Genomic DNA, 16,672 nt, shown 5'->3' on the forward strand with positions numbered 1-16,672 from the left:
TTATTGGTTTTATTTTTATTTATTTATTTTTTTGAGACAGAGTCTTTTTATGTAGCCCTGGCCGTACTGAAACTTACTATTGTAGACCATGCTGGCCCTTACTATTATAGACCAGGTTGGCCTCGAACTCACAAACTCACAGAGATTTTAGAGTTTGCCTCCTGTGTGCTGGGATTAAAGGCATGCACTACCATGTCAGGCTTGGTAGTTTCTTTTTAAATGTTGTCTCTTTATAATATTCTGTGGCAGGCCATAACTTCTGATGTGGTCTGCTTTCTTCTTCCTCCTCTCCCTCCCCTTCCTCCCTCCCTCCCCTCATGTTCGGCTGTGTTTTTTGAGAAATGATCTATTCTAGACTAGGCTAAATTCAAACTAACTACATAGCCTAGGATTACCTGGAACTTCTGACCTCCCGCCTCCACTTCCTGAATGCTGGGATTACAGGCATGTGTCACCATGCCTGGTTTAGATGGTGCTGGGGACTGAACCTGGAACTTTGTGCATAGTAGGCAAACACTCTGCCACTGAGCTACTTCCTCAGCAATCTTTTTTTTTTTTTATGTATATAATGTTCTGTCTGCATGTATGCCTGCCCACCAGAAGAGGGCACCAGGTCTCATAGATGGTTGTGAGCCACCATGTGGTTGTTGGGAATTGAACTCAGGACCTTAGTCAGTTCTCTTAACCTCTGAGCCATCTCTCCAGCCCCTCTTCCTCAGCAACTTGATTTTGTGTTTTCAGGGTCTCATTTTGTATTCCTAAATGTTCTGAAACAACTCATTAAATAGACCACACTGGCCTCAAACTTGCAACAATTCTTCCGCCTCAGCTGTCTTGGTGCTGGGATTGAACAGCACAAACTACTGTGTGTGTGTTAATGTGTGTGTACGTACATGAGTGCAAGTACATGTAAGTATATGTATGTGTGTAGGTGTACATGTGAGTGTAAGTATGTATATGACTTGTATGCGAGTGTGTATGTGTGTGGGTATATATGAGAATGTATATATGAGAGTGTGTGTAAATGTGTGTTTGTGTGCATTAGTGAGAGTATATATGTTTATATGTGAGTACATAGTGTGTATATATATGTGTGTGTAGGGGTGTGCGTGCACGTGCGTGCCTGTGTGTGTGTGTTTAGACAGGGTGTCCCCTCTGTATTCCTACCAGCCTGGCAATCCCTTCGTGTCACAAGCCAGGCTCAGCAATATGCTCCCAACAATATGCCTGCCTCAGTCCCATGGAAGCTGGGATTATAGTTACGTTCCAGGATGTTCTTTCTTTTGTTGCTAGGCACCCAGGTGAATCACCCTCAACACCCTGCCTGAGCCTGCGGCGTGTGCAGCTCGGTTTTACCCGTGGGTCCCTGCACCCTTAGCAGCCGTTTTTATATCAGGTGCATCAGGCTCCACCGGGGATGGAGAGAAGGGCTCAGAGAGCAGAAGTCGCCCTTCAGCTCATGCAGCCCCCGAGTGCAAGCAGCCTGTCCGTGCTTCTAGCATCTTTGGGATGGTCAGTTTACTCCTCTACCTTTCTAATTCCATTTCGTAGAACTGGGCGGAGGGAGGGGCTTGGAACAGCAGGAGCGGAGGCACAGTACTTTTTTTTTTTTTTTCGAGACAGTGTTTCTCTGCAGCTTTTGGTTCCTGTCCTGGAACTAGCTCTTCTTGACCATGTAAGCATGCCTGAGTCCCAGCCTACAGCAGTCAGTACTCTCAACTGAACTTTTATCCCGCACCTCTGGCCTTTCCACTGGTCAGGTGCAAGACTTACCTCTCAAAGGCGAGTGATGTGTGCAAGGTCATAAGGCTAACGGGTTGCACTGTCAGAATCTGAAGCCAGGTCTGGGGCGAGAGGTACAGCCAAGCATGGGGTTCAATCTATCAATCTAAAACATAATAAACAGTAAGCAAACTGGGATTGCTTTGCCTGCTCCGCTCTGAAGATGAGGGTGACCTTGATCCTGCTCTCTACCTCCCAAGTCTTGGGATAGCAATCATGCCACCTCAGGCTTCCTTACGCAGTGTTGAGGATGGAACCCAGAGCTTTGGGCATGTCAGGCAGGCACTCTACCAACCGAGCGACATACCCAACCCCTTCTTCTGGCTTGTCGCCATTCAAACCTCGAAACTGGACTCAGGGCCTGGCCTGTGTTTCTGCTGGGTCCCGTGTTCGTTTTGGCAGAAAGAGTGAATGAGCAAACGCCCTTGACCTTCACAGGTCAAAAAGCAGAGCATCAGCTCCCTGAGAGGTGCACTGGTCTCTCAGCCCAACAGGGACCCCCGGGCTACCCTGACCCCTGCTGCGGCCCCCAGACTCTGGGCGCCGCAGGCCCCGCGGGCCAGGGTAACCGGCAATTTCCAGGGCCGCTCTGTACTTATCCTGATGAAGGGTTCCGCGGCCCTAATGGCCGGGCGGGCACGGGTTCAGGGCGGGCGCAGCCGGCCCAGCCGGTCCCGTGCTCCTCTCGCGGGCGGCCGCCTGGCCTGTGTCATCTACCAGGAATTTCTGTTTTCCCCTCCGCGGGGTTGGAAGAAAAAACAATAATTAGGTCACTGGGCAGGCGGCAGAGAGGGTGTGGGACAGGCCAGTGGCGCCCTGTTGGGCAGGGAAAGGGTCTGGTAGGCCCCAGGGTGCTGCCTCGCCCCCTCCAGCTCTGCAGGATGCAGGAGGGGGCCCTGCCGTTCCCACCCTGCACTCTGGGTCCAAGCTTCCATTGCATTGACCTAGGACCTTCTGCATCAAACTCTGACCCTGGGATGAAAAAAAAAAAAAAAGGTCGCCCGTGGGGGTGGGGGTGGGGGGAGCAAGGGGCAGAAACAGGCGGTAGCCTTCCAAGGAGTTTGCTGGGAGCATGGATGCGGCCCGTGGCATTAAAGAAAACATGGAAGAGGAATAAGTTTGGGAAGACTAAGGAGAGAGTAGTTGTGAGCAGGTGAGGGATTTGGGCGAAAAGAACACAAAAGATCCAGGCTGGAGGTGAAAACGCAGGTGTGCTGCAGGCATGGAGTCCACCAGAGACTCAGTAAGAACATCCGTGTAGCTCCTCTGACTAAAGACGGAGTTTTGGTGCTATGAGTCTCTTAAATGCAAGCCAGCTACTTTACCTGGTGCTCAGCTAAAGAGAGCCACAAACTAGAGGAAAGTGGTGTGGACTGGCGGGGAAGCTGATCTCAGCACTGTGCCTGCAAGAAATTGGACTGTCTGAGAGGGAACCCCTGGATTCAGCTGCATCCTCTGCTGCGTGTGCCAGCCTCTGGGCTCCGGGCACCCTTGGATGGATTGTCAGAGTGACTCCCTCTGTTGCACTGTGGAAGGGCTGAGCTGAGGCTAGGAGGTGGGCAGGATGGAACACGAAGGGTCCTACAGGCTTAGGCAAGGAGTTCAGACTCCCACCAAAGGGAGGCAGGAAGCAGTGGTTTAGAACAGGGTGGAGGGACAGGATCCGATTTCTAAAAGCTCATAACTGGGTAATAGCTGCCATTTCTTTAGCTATGAAGAACTGGTGCTGGCCGGGTTTTACACCCAGCACTGGAGATGATGGCAACCCCTTTAAGAGTACAGCCTGCTCTTACCACAGGAAGCGGAAGCAGGCTGGGGGTTGGGCGAGAGCTCACCTGCCACCAAAGGTCAGAACCAGATCTCTGATATCCCAGGCAGGTCCTGACTCATCTGGGGGCTCCAGGGAACTTATCTGTTGAGGAAGACATGCTCAAGATATCTCAGGCCCCATACCAGCCATTGTTTGCTGTTCTCGCCTGGATGTTATCTCCCAGATGTAGATTGTCCCTGGCTGGGACCTGGGATCTTGCACTTCCTTGGTCAGGTCATCGGAGCACCTAGGCAGCTTTTGCCATCTTGGGGTACTCAATGGACTTCCCTCCATTTTTATGTTCTGGGCAGAGGAATGGGGAAGGAGAGTACTGGCTAGTTCTTAGGGTGCATCACATACACCCACTTCTCACTGGTACAATTTAAGCAAAGGACACTGGGTAATGTAGTTTCTAACTAAGCATCTCACGTGCCCAACAAAAATAAAACATAGAGGGATGGCCTACCATGGCTGAGGCCCTGGGTTCACACCCTGGGAGGGAAGGAAGGAACTAAGACATCTAACACTATGGAACGGGAATTGACAAGCTTTTTCTATAAAAAGACAGAGAGCTTTGTGGGCCACATTGCTCTCTGGGGTGCTGCCTGCTTTTTTCACAGATGATGCAGCAATAAGCAAGCGTGTCAGCGCCTCCAAAACCATTCATTCATGCACACGGAAACCTGCATGCGATCTAATTTCCGTGGTCCCCAAAGTATAGATCTCTTTCATGTTTTCCAGCCATTTAAACATGTAGATAGAGGCATTCTCATAATCCCAGCTCTCAGGAGGTGGATGGAGGGATCACTGCAGTTTAAGACTGCTCTGCTCTATGTAGCCTGTTCCAGGCATAGCAAGACCCTAACTCAAAAACAAACAAAAGCAAATAAAATGTAATTGGGGCCTGGAAAGATGGCTCAGTGGTTAAGAGCACTAACTGTTCTTGCAGAGAACCCAGGTTTCAATTCCCAGCATGCACAACCACCTATAACTCCAGTTCCAGGGAATCTGAGGTGGTTTGAATAAGAATTAAAAGCACATGGTTTTGATCCCCAGCATTCAGGAAGCAGAGACTTGGGGGATATCTGTGAGTTTGAGGCCAACCTGGTCTACAGAGCTTATTCCAGGACAGCCAGTGCTACCCAGAGAAACTCTGCCTGGGGGAGGGGAGAGGGTGTCTCTCCATAGGCTCATATAGTTGAATGCTTAGCCATCAGGGAGTTGAACTACTTGAGAAAAATTAGAAGGATTAGGGGTGTGGCCTTATTGAAGGAAGTGTGTTACTGGAGGTGAACTTTTGAAAGTCTATATCAAACCAGTCCCCCTCCCTCCCTCTCTCTCTCCTTTCTGCCTTCAATCAGGATGTAGCTCTCAGCTACTGTTCCAGCGCCATGTGTGCGGCTGTGTTCTCTGCTGTGATGATCATGGACTAAACCTCTGAAAAGCAAGCTCACAATTAAATGCTTTCCTTTATACGAGCTGCCGCAGTCATGGCGCCTCTTCACAGCAATAGAACAGTGACTAAGACAAGATCCAATCTCTCCTAGTTTCTGCCCACACTGCACAGATGTGGTGGATAGACATACATGCAAACAAAGCATGTATGTAAATTAAATTAATGAACTAAGAAATATTTGGGGAGCTGGAGAGACAGCCCAGAGGTAAGAGCACTTGCTGCTCTTACATAGAAGCCAAGTTTTGTTCCCAGCATCTGCATCAGTAAATTCCCAATTGCCTGTAACTCTAGCTCCAAGGGATCTGACACTCTTGCAGAAACCAGCGGCCTAAGGATAAGATAAGGAAATAGCAGGAGCTTAGTCCCTGCCCCCTTCCAAGATCTTTTAGATTTGAGAGTCCAGGCTCAAACCCTTGTGCCCCCAAAGAACAGGATATAGCTGCCAAGCACCTCCCAACCGTGCTTTCCCAAGTCCTGAAAATAGCCAGACCTTTATCAAATAACCTTTAGGATCATGTGTGCCCGCCTTCTGTGGACCCCCACCCATGGAATGCTGTCACACAGGACTAGGTGTTGGGGGAGGGTGGCAACGAAGACTCTGAGACCCAGGCTTAACTCTGATCCTTGGATTCCTGCCATGGCTTTGCAGTTATCTGTCAATCTTGTCCCTGAGCCTCAGTTTCCTCCTTGGAAAATGGAATCACACCATCGGCCAGACTTTGGAGCTGAAAGCAGAGCAGGCAGGTGTCAGGCAGGTGTCTCTTGGCTAAAGAGCCCAGACTTGGGATTCCTTCTATTCCTACTTCCTTTATCTTGTCTCTCTGCCTGGGCTGACCACCCATGGACAGATGAGAAAGGATGATACCAGAAGAGGCCCAAGGCACCAGGAAGGCATTTGGCTGACGCGGGCTGTATTAGTAGTCATTACTTAACTGATGGCCCCAAAGGTCAACAATGCACAACAGCAAATGCCTATCATGTCACAGTTTTGTGCACCAGGAGTCTAGGCATTTCCTGGCAGGGTCCTCTGCCCCAAAGTCAGGCTGCCATGAAGCTGTGGCCAAGCTAGCTGTCCTAGGAATGGGGTCTTCTTCAGCTTGCTCTCAGAGGTCACTAGCCTGGGAGCCTAGGGCTTCTTACTTTTGCCGTGTCTGATTGTCAGAGGCAGGCAGGTACCGGGCACTGGGCTCTAGGACCAGAAGTGGGGTTGTAGGGATGCATTCTAGAAGTTCCTTGCCACACCAGTCAAGCTTTGCTCTGGCAGACCTCCTACATGGGAGGACCCACAAGCATGCTGCTGGTAAACAGCGGACCATGGAGGGCTCCTAAGTCAAAGTCCAAGCCTGTCCACCCCATCCTTATCATGGCTGTGTCTGTTTGATGGCCAGGGAGTCTGCAGCAGCAGCAGCGGGGGCTGCATTCCAGGGCTGGCACCGAACATTCCAGAGGCATTCAGTTAATTAGTGCTTTGCCTGTCCCAGGCCTGGACCACCCACCTCCCCAGAGTTCCCATGGGTTGGCCCCAGGGACACCAACCCCCACTCTACCCTCTTCCCACCCCCATTCATGGCTTTGAACCGCATAAACAGGCTCACGGGTGGGCAACCAGGGTCTCACAGTCGTGAGTCAGTGAGAAGGTGATAAATGATTTCTAGGGGCATTTCACCCATTCACTGTTGCCAGAACCTCAGGCCTGGTCCTCCTGGGGTGAGGGGTACCCCAGCAGACCTCAAGTGAGTGAGTCTCCACTTCATCATTGTTCGGAAAGGGACACTTTCTCAGATTCCAAAGCCTGTGACAGAGTCACTTTCCCTGACCAAACAAACTCCTCTGAGCCCTTTCTCACTGGGCTTCGTGCAAGGGCCTCCTAATCTTCGGCTTGCCTGAGCAGCTTTAGAAGACAAGCCCTGAGCTCGCTCCATGACTCTGGAATTTCCACCCTCACTTACTCACCGGCTGCCAGAGTCCCAGCTGGTCCGTGCTGAACTCAGAGTGGAGTCCAGCCTCCGGAGAAGGAAGGCCTTCGTTCAAGTTTTCTTTCTAGTGCTGTGATAAATGCCACAACTGAAAGCAACTTGGGGAGGAAAGGGTTTATTTCACTCCTAACTATAAGGAAGAGAAGTCAGGGCAGGGCCCTGGAGGCAGGGTCTGATTCAGAGGCCACAGAGGGATGCTGCTCACTGGCTTGCTCCCCATGGCTTGTTCAGCCGGTTTTCTCATGCAACCTGGGGCCACCTGGCCAGGGGTGCACCTGTCCACCACAGGCTGGGCCCTCCCACATCCATCATTCATCAAGAAAATGCCCCACAGACTTGCCTAGAGGCCAATCCGATGGAGGCATTTTCTCAACTGAGGCTCCTCCGACCCCCAAAAGAAAGTAACCAGCATAGCTCAGCAATACCTGCTTCTCCCAAGGGTGGGAGGGAAGCACCGGAGAGCTGAGAATGGGGTGTGTCAGCCTAGTGAGAGACCACAGAGTGACTGGGCCAAGCCAGCTGAGGTCCCAGTAGAGGAGGCCTCCAAAGGCACTGAAGTGAGCAGCTACCACTGTGTGCATGGTGTCTCTTCCCCTAGGACCACTGCTCCTACCGTCTTTCCTCAGGGTGGCCAGTTTTCCAGGTTCTGTTTCCACATCTACCTTGATGTAGAAACTCCAAAGTTTCAGCTTGCAGAACTCGTGGACGCCCACAATGAAAAATATATTTCTACAGGATGAGAACTTGCAAGTGGAGTGTGTGTGTCTAGGACTGTCATAAGGGGAGACGGCTGCTGGAGCTCCCGCAGCCGCCTGTACCATGAGGAGAGCCCAGAGCAGCGGCCTGTGCACAACAGGGAAACAAGAGGAGAGGCCTGGATGTCACTGCGGTGTCCTCTGTTAGCCACGGACCTCTTGGAGACTAGATTTCTATGCCAGACACAAATAAGCTTTCTTATAGTTAAACTATTGCGATTTTCATATTTGATATTTTGATGACTGTTACCTTTCCCCAGAGCTGGACCCCAAAGTGGATAAAACAGGGAAGCTTCTTGCCAGGCTCCAAAAATGTCGCTCAGCTGTCAGTGGGTGATAATGCCCAGCTTCCCCAGCTCCCAACTAGAATAAGCCTGGTCGTTCTGCTTTCTCTAAATACAAATGAGGAAACTGAGGCATAGAGAGGCTCAGGAATCCCAGGGGGTTGGCAGAATTGGGACTTGAATTGGGACCCCAACTCCACACTGTTAGCTTGTCTTCTTGTGGCAGGAGAGTTTTCTAAGTTAGGGAACCACCCTGAAGGCACCCAGTCTTGTCTAAACCAGACGTTGAAGACACATAGCACCTCCTACCTTCTTCTAGAAGAAGAAAATGGGGAGCAGGCCCTTGCAAGCCCACTGGGGACCACGAAGAACAGGGCTCAGGCCCTGGAAGAGGTGAGAAGAGCCAGGAGTTCGCATGACTTAGGTGACCCCAAGCAGCTGCATCACCCACCTCCCCAGTGCTGGGATTACAAGCATGTGCCACCACATCAGGGTTGTGTGCAAGTGTGTGCATGCATACATATGTGTGAGTGTGATCACACCCCTGCAATGGCTCGTATATGAAGGTCAAGGGTCGGGTCCCTCCTCCTGCTGTGGGTCCTGAGGACAGAACTCAAGGCCTCAGACTCAGGCAGCAGTGCTTTTCCAATGGAGCCATCACACCGGCCCAAACCAGCTTGCTCTGTTTTGTTTTGGTTTTTGGTTTTCTCTGTAGTTTTGGAGCCTGTCCTGGAACTATGGAACTAGCTCTTGTAGACCAGGTTGGTCTCGAACTCATAGAGATCTGCCTGCCTCTGCCTCTCGAGTGCTGGGATTAAAGGTGTGCGCCACCACCGCCTAGTGTCACACCTGGCTTTTAAAGTCTGAGTTCGAGGCGTTGAAGTCATGTATTCCTACTTGTAAGGCAAGTAAGCATTTTACTGACCGAGCCACCTCCGAGACCTTTCACTTTTAGAACAGACGTTTGAACTAATTTCTCCTTCATGGATCACACTCTGTTGTTTCTGAAAACTCACTTTCTAAGCCGAAGTTACTATGGTTTCTAGCATGTTCACCCAGAAACTCATAGTTTTGCTTTACATTTAAATATGTTTTGCTTTTTATAAAAGAAGTCACATTAATGGGTTTTGGTGGCATATACCTTTAATTCTCACAGTCAGGAGGCAGAGGCAGGCAGACCTCTGAGTTCCAGGCCAGCCTGGTCTACAGAGCAAGTTCCAAGACAGGGCTACACAGAGAAACCGTGTCTCAAGCCGGGTGGTGGTGGTGCATGCCTTTAATCCAAGCACTCGGGAGGCAGAGGCAGGTGGATCTCTGTAAGTTTGAGGCCAGTCTGGTCTACAAGAGCTAGTTCCAGGACAGGCTCCAAAGCTACAGAGAAACCCTGTCTTGAGAAAACCAAAACCAAGATGAAACATCTATTTGTCTGCACTCATTTTCTTGAATCCAGATGTCCAGTTCTCCTGGTACCACTGTGGAAAGTGTTTTCTTCCCATAGTTTCTGAGACATGAGCCTCTTTCCTCTCCCTGGTTTGTTGATCTGTTCCCTCACCAGCATCGCACAATGCCGGCGGCTGCCTCTTCATAATATAAGCCAAGGTTGATGATATCAGCCCTCTTTGTTCTTTGCTTTTATGATTTTATTGGCTTTTCTGCCCATATCCACAAAGTAATTCACTGAGTTTAATTGGGGTTGTGTTGAACATTCAGAACAAACCCAAAGAAATGGCATCTTAGAGATGCAGTTCAGTTGCTGGTGGGTGGGCACACATAAAGCCCTGGATCTGATCCATGTGAACTGGCTGTGGTGGTACACACCTCTAATTGTGGCCCTCAGGAGGTGGAGGCAGGAGGATCTTAAGTTCAAGGCCATTCTCAGCTACACAGGGATCTTGAGGCGAGCCTGAAAAACAGGAGACACCATGTTTCAAAAAAAAAAAAAAGTCTTAACAAGGTGGAAGGTTCCTATCTGTGACTTGGAACAGGAGAAACCTGTGTGTGCATGCGTGTGTGGTGTGTGTACGTGCACACGTGTTCAAGCTCATGTACCCTTGTCTTAACCAAAGTTTGATAGTTATTCCAGGTAAAACATTAGGTTTACAGTTAGAATATCTTGAAGCCATCACCACCCCTGTCATTAACACAGCAGCTGTGCAGCAGATGGGAGCAGACACACAGGGTCACCGGCATGCCTGGGAGCTAGGACCAGCCCTAAGCTTTCATCCTGCAGCCTCTCCAGCCCCCTGTTAGCTTCCTCCTCCTCTCACACCTTTCCTTCCTTTTCTGGCGTTGCCACGGTCTCCACCACCAGCCTAGGGCTCCTAGGCCTTAATGGAGCCCTCTGTGTTAATCTTAGCATCTCTGCTGGTGTGGAGGTTGAAATGATCACCTAGCTGCTTTCCTGGAATGTGCTTGGTTTGTTTCATGGCGCTGATGAGCTCTGTGATACTGCCGGCGTTGTCCCCTGCAGGTGAACCTTCAGCTGAGCCCAGCTTGCCTCTGGGATGTCTTCAGCGGTGAGATCAGCCATCTGTTTGCCCAGTCCTCTACTGCACTGTCTCTGTGAGCTTCTGACTGGTGCTGGATTCTTCCACAGACAGTCTTCCCAAGCTCCCTCTTGATCTCTTGCAAGGCCTCCCTGTGTTCCTGCATGTCCCTCCTCCTCCTCCTTGGTAAGGGACTCCTGCTGCCTCTGTTTAGACCCTACAAGTACCACATTGAAGACATCACCTTCCTCCTGAGTCATTTCCTCCTCTTTCAGGACCACAGAAGGTGGGGACCTCAGAGAAAGTGGGGTCCTTCAGGCACTCTGACAAATCTGATGGCAGGTGCCTGTTCCAGGGACGGTATCTCCCATGGGGAGGGTGTTTGCAGTTCCCTCTCCAGAGACTCTCTGAGTGTCCTCCTCCAGTTTCACCTCGCTAGCCTCCTGTTTACCCTCAACTTGGCCCATGCTCACCTGGGCTGTCTTCACCAGAGCCCCTGGGAGCTTCTGAATATGGATGTGAGCTAGCTGGCAGGCAAGAAGGTTAGGAAGTCCAAAGCCAGGGACAACACAAGCAGTGATGTGGGCGCCTCCTGGTATGGGTGAAGAGCTAGCTAGCTGGTGAGTTGGCTGTGCCATAATATAGTCTGCGGTGATGTGGGCGCCTCCTGGTATGGGTGAAGAGCTAGCTAGCTGGTGAGTTGGCTGTGCCTTTATATAGTCTTCGGTGATGTGGGCGCCTCCTGGTATGGGTGAAGAGCTAGCTAGCTGGTGAGTTGGCTGTGCCTTTATATAGTCTTCGGTGACGCCAGCATGCCCCACTGACTAGAATTCTAGGCTGACTAGAATTCTTTGACATTCAGGCTGTTCACCTTTCTGTATCACTCCCCTTGTTACCAGGCCTTGTGGTCCTCTGCTTCATGGAGAGCTGGAAGCTGGGAGCTGTTGGTGCTGAGGACCCAGAGCCGGGTGACTCTGTTGCCATCGCTCTGGTCCTTAGCTGTGCTGAGCGAGATCATTCAGGCCCAGCTCATCCTCCAACACCTTGGGAAAACGCAGGCTTTCCTCACTGCTACCTCCGCCCTTCTTGAACCTTCTAGAAAAGTAAGAAAAAGTCTTGAGCAGCATGACCCTCGGCTGCCTCGTTCTCACAGGCTATCTCCTCACAGAGTGCTTGCAGCCTCTCCTGGCAGCTCTCAGTCTGCGCTGACAGCCTGTCGGGGAAGAGTTTTGGAATGAAGGACGAGAGAGCTAACTGCCACACAGGACAAGGGCAAGACCCGGTGTGAGGGACCAAAAGGACACCGCCCTCCATTCCTGGTGGCCATGGATGATCTCACACAGTGTGTACTCTTCCAGCCAGGTGTCCATGACACAAGGACGAAGCTGCTGACCCCTTCACTGCCACCCCCACTGGATACCTGACCATGGGCTCCTTTTAGTTCAGCAATTTGATTTGTTCTTTCCAAGACCTTAGGGGCCGTGTGGCTGCGAAGCCCTGGATCAGGAGTTGGGGAATATGAGTGCCAGAAACTCACAGGAAAGGCAAGCAGTCTTGTGACCAAACATGGTACTGTCACTATTGTATGGGTGAATGTTCTCAGACCTCAGAGGCTGGGGTTGAGACAACACCCTACAGGGAGGACTGCATAGGGTGAAAGGGTTTGGTGTCCACCTAACCCACCAGTCCCGCAATGTCCTCTGGGACGGTGTGAGCAGGCAGACACTCTACAACAATAGTATCTCAGCAAGATGGTGCCCTGTGCCTCCTCCCAGGGATACCTCAGTCTCCCGCTTTGCTCCCGAAGTTTGCTTCCCTAGAGTCCCCAATGGCTCTGGAGCCTGCTGGTAAGAATTGCTGACAGTCATTGGTTCCCAGTGCAGGCTCAGCTCCAAGGCCCTGCATGGTGCCTGGATAGTGGCTGTCCATGAATATAAGCATCTTCCTGCAGGAAGGGGGAATTAAAGGGGCGGGACCAGCTCACACCAGGCTCTGGGCCTCAGGGTCTCGATGCTGTTGGCACTGAAGCTTGAACCCAGGACCTTCTATATACTAGGCAAACCTCAAGTTATACCCCAGGTTGACCATTTTCTTTTTATTTCATGAGAGGGGCTTAGGTAAGTGCTCCAGCTGGCCTTGAACTCATTCTGTAGCATAAGCAGGCCTTGAACTCAGGCTCCTCCTGTAGAAGTATACAGGCTTATACTACTAGTCCCATGATGTCTTCTCTTTGTTCTCCTGTTTGCATAGTCCTTAATGTAGAGACGCAGCTGCTGTGTGCATGTTAGACTGTATCTGCGTATGAAGGCCAGAGGTCAGCCGCGTGTGCCAGGATCCATCTGTGTTCTATTGTTAACCAGCCAGTGTCTTTGCCTGGCAGGGACTGGCAGGCAGGTCTGGCTAGGCTGGCTGGCTGTGAAGCTCTGGGGATCTCGTCTCTGCGTCTCCTCCCCCGGGTTAGAAGAGTTTGCAACCACGCCGAACTTTTAGAAATGATTTTAGCTTTATTCATTAAGTGTATGTGCATGGTGTGAGCCTAGCACTTCGTGCTATACATTATCTGTGGAGGTCAAAGGTCAGCCTGCTGCATTCGGTACTCTGCTCGCACTGCGACCTCCAGGAATGAAACCTAAGTTGTCAGGCTTGCTGCCATCTTACTGGCATTGGCTTTTTTTTTTTTTTTTTGTTCTGGGGGATTGAACTCAGGTCTTCGCACTTGCCTGGAAAACACTTTACTAACTGGGCTATTTCCCAAGCCCTTCTCCCTCCACTTTTCTATTTCAAATAGGGTCTGAATATAAAGGACAAGCTAGCCTTGACCACCTTCTGAGCCTTCTGCTTCTGTCTTTCAAGGGCCTGGGTCCCAGGCATGGGACTATGCCAGGCTTACTCTACACTTTGTGAATTTGAATGTGCACATTAATCCCCCAGGGGTCTTGTTAACATGCAAACTCTCTGAGTTTGGGGGAGGGCTCAAGACTGTGCATGCCTCCCGGGCTCCCAGCTTTTATTAATGCTATTAACAATGATTCTCATAGTTGGGTCCGACCGTGGCCCAGGATAGCTATGAATACAGCCCAACACAAAACCATAAACTTAGAGCATTATAAGGGCTTTTGCTTTTGCCTTTTTTTGAGAATTTTTAAAAGCAACTCAATTGTGTTGTCCTTCAGTGTGAACTTTGTAGACGATGACCCCGTGTTGCAAGATCGAAAGGCCGGACAAGCCTGGGCTGTGCATTGCTTCTCGGGCCTTGTAATGCTCCGTCTCTCCTCTCGTGCTACCTGCCCCGTTCCTTCTTGTCTTCCGGTTCTAACAGAGCTCTGCCTACCGATGGCCTGTGAAGTCTCTGAAAGGCGTTTTAAGCAAAGCGACCTAAGGTGTCAGCAAGATGGCTTTGTGTTAAAGGTCCTTGCACCCAGGTCAGATGACCCGAGTTCAATCCCTGCACTGCATATGGTAGAAGGAGAAAATGGATTCCCTCAGGTTATCCTCTCTCTCTCTCTCTCTCTCTCTCTCTCTCTCTCTCTCTCTCTCTCTCTCTCTCACACACACACACACACACACACAACTTCTTTAAAAGTAAAACAAGCCAGGTGAAGGCGGCACATCTTTATTAATCTCAGCATTCAGGAGGCAGAGGCAGGTGGTCTACAGAGCAAGTTCCAGGATGGCCCATGCTACACAGAGAAACCCTGTCTTGAAAAAACAAACCAACTAACCTAACAAATTAAAAAAGTAAAAAAAAAAAAATAAAAAAAAAAAAGAAGCAAGAAAAGCTACCCAGGGGATTCAGCCGCCACATGGTCTAACTTCAATGGACAAATCAGTATCTCCAATGCTTCTGGGGACCGAGAGCCCTTATGTCACCTGTACAAAGGAACGAGCACAGAAGTCGGCCCAGAAGGGCAGACCAGTGGACTGAGTCTGAGCATGTAAAGCAGGCAGCTGGGGACCTGGGGATCTGGGGACACAGCAGCAGGAGTTATGTATCATATCTTACTTTGTTGAACATGTCACCAACAGATAAGGGTTTGAAGTTGCTTACAGATCATTAAGTACCCTTGTCCCCTAAGTGAGCGTTCAGGTAGTTAAAATACAGGTTGCTGGGCTTCACATCAGGGTTTCCATTCAGGCAAGCGTGCTGCCGCTGAAGTGTGTGCTGAGGTATATAAGCCCTGGCCCAGGCTTTTCCACCTAGTAGGTCTGGAGAGGACGCAGGGAAGCTGTGCTTCTCATCCATTCTCAGATGCTACCAGTGTTGCTGGCTCAGGCACCAGCTTTGAGAATTTCTGATCTCAGGGAACCTCCTTCCCAGAGAAGCCTGAAGGCCAGAGCTGCCAGTGCTGGGTCTCATCACATCAGGAATCTTATCAGCAGCTTGGGTGCCAATGACCCCGAAGGGGAGGCCTCTCCTCCAGGCCTGCTGCCTCCTGCCCAGCCCAGCACCCCAGCCCTCAGAAGGCCCCTCCACCCAGCTTTGTTTGCATTCCTGGAGCCTGTGTCAGCCTGGACAGCAGGCGTGACTATGTGGGCCTGGCCTGGTGAGCCTTGATGGCTGTCTCTGCACTCCAGGCCTCCTGGGCCAGGCGGAGGTGGCCACACAGGACTCCCTTAGCGGTGACTCATGCTTCCCCTCAGATTCCGGGAAATGCCTTCCTGCCACCACTGCCACTTTCTCCTTATTTAATGAAAAATTATCTGTAAATTTCCATGGCAACCTAAGGATGGGGAGGTTAAGGGAAGGGATGGCCAAATCTATTCCCTGGAGGGGCCCAAAAGATATTCTCTCTCTCTCTCTCTCTCTCTCTCTCTCTCTCTCTCTCTCTCTCTCTCTCTCTCTCTTCCTTCCATCTCATCCCCATACCAGCCCCAGCCTGAGTCCCCAACCCACGATAGAGCTTTGGTTCAGGAAGACCAGCCCCAGAAATGCTTGCTTTTATTAAAAGGGAATGGTTTCACAAAGGCCCAACTGTAAGAAAGGTTGTAATTTGCCCAAATAAAACTTAATTCGATCCATGAAATAGTTGTGGTTTATTGTGTAATCAATGTGCTATGTATTTCAATTTAAAAGAAGCCAATATAATAGGGGGCCATCAGCCACCTCTGGGGGTTCACCTCTTCCCTCCGTACACAGTAGGGCCATATAGCCTGCCCTGATAGATCATCCTGCCTGGGTCAAGGTCCGCTAAGGCCTCTGGCTGGGACCACAGAGGCTCACAGGAGAAAGAGCCCTTGAAGCTGGTGTGGGGGGTTGTTGGTGGGGAAATGAGAACTACCCCTTTTCCTAAAGCAAGCCTGTGCTGGGTGTCTGAGGAAGGGTCTGTGGGGACTGCTGGGGTAGCGGGTTGCCAGGGCTGTCAGGTCCTATACTGAGGAGTCCCTCTGGAGGCTTGGGAAGAGTGCAGGGGGTAACAGGGAGGGGTAGTGGCCTGTGCCCATTTGCACCCTGGCTCAGAGTGAAGGCAGTGGAGCTGGGGTGGGGTTGCACTCTGACCTGATCTGGGGCGGCCTCTGGTGATGATTCAAGCCTGCATCACCAATCCCCCGCGGCCACCTTTGCCTAGCCTGGCCATAGAGATGAAGGCATTGGGTGGGCAAGAATCTCAGCTGGCCAGGTGGCTCAGCACTCGGGAGGCAGAGGCAGGCAGATCTTCAAAAACTGAGGCCAGCCTGGTCTACAAAGTGAGTTCCAGGACAGCCAGGGCAACACAGAGAAGCCCTGTCTTGAAAAACCAGCACCAAAAAAGTCTCAACTGGGGTCCATTCCAGAAACAAATAAGTAAATAAATAAAGTATCTCAAGCTGGCCATGCAGCCAAGGATGACCTTACAGTCCTACCCTTCCCACCTCCACAGTTCTGGGGATCAAATCCAGGGCTTCCTGCATTCTAGGCAAGCACTGTGCTGGCTGAGCCATGTTCCCTGCCGTCCCTCCAGAAACTGTCACATCGTGTTACCGCCCTGGCAGGGAGCGTTGGGGTGTGATGCCAGACTAGATTTACAGTCACGTCTCCTTGGGAACCGACTGACAGACACCACCGAGGAAGGAAAGCGGTCCTGCTTCAAGCATGTCGTGTGCAACAGGTAATCTTTGTGACAGCCTGTGCCATGGGTGTCCATG

Source organism: Alexandromys fortis, unplaced genomic scaffold, assembly GCF_014885135.2.
Source record: "Alexandromys fortis isolate MF-2015 unplaced genomic scaffold, M_Fortis_MF-2015_v1.1 scaffold_70, whole genome shotgun sequence".
Lineage (NCBI taxonomy): Eukaryota > Metazoa > Chordata > Mammalia > Rodentia > Cricetidae > Alexandromys > Alexandromys fortis.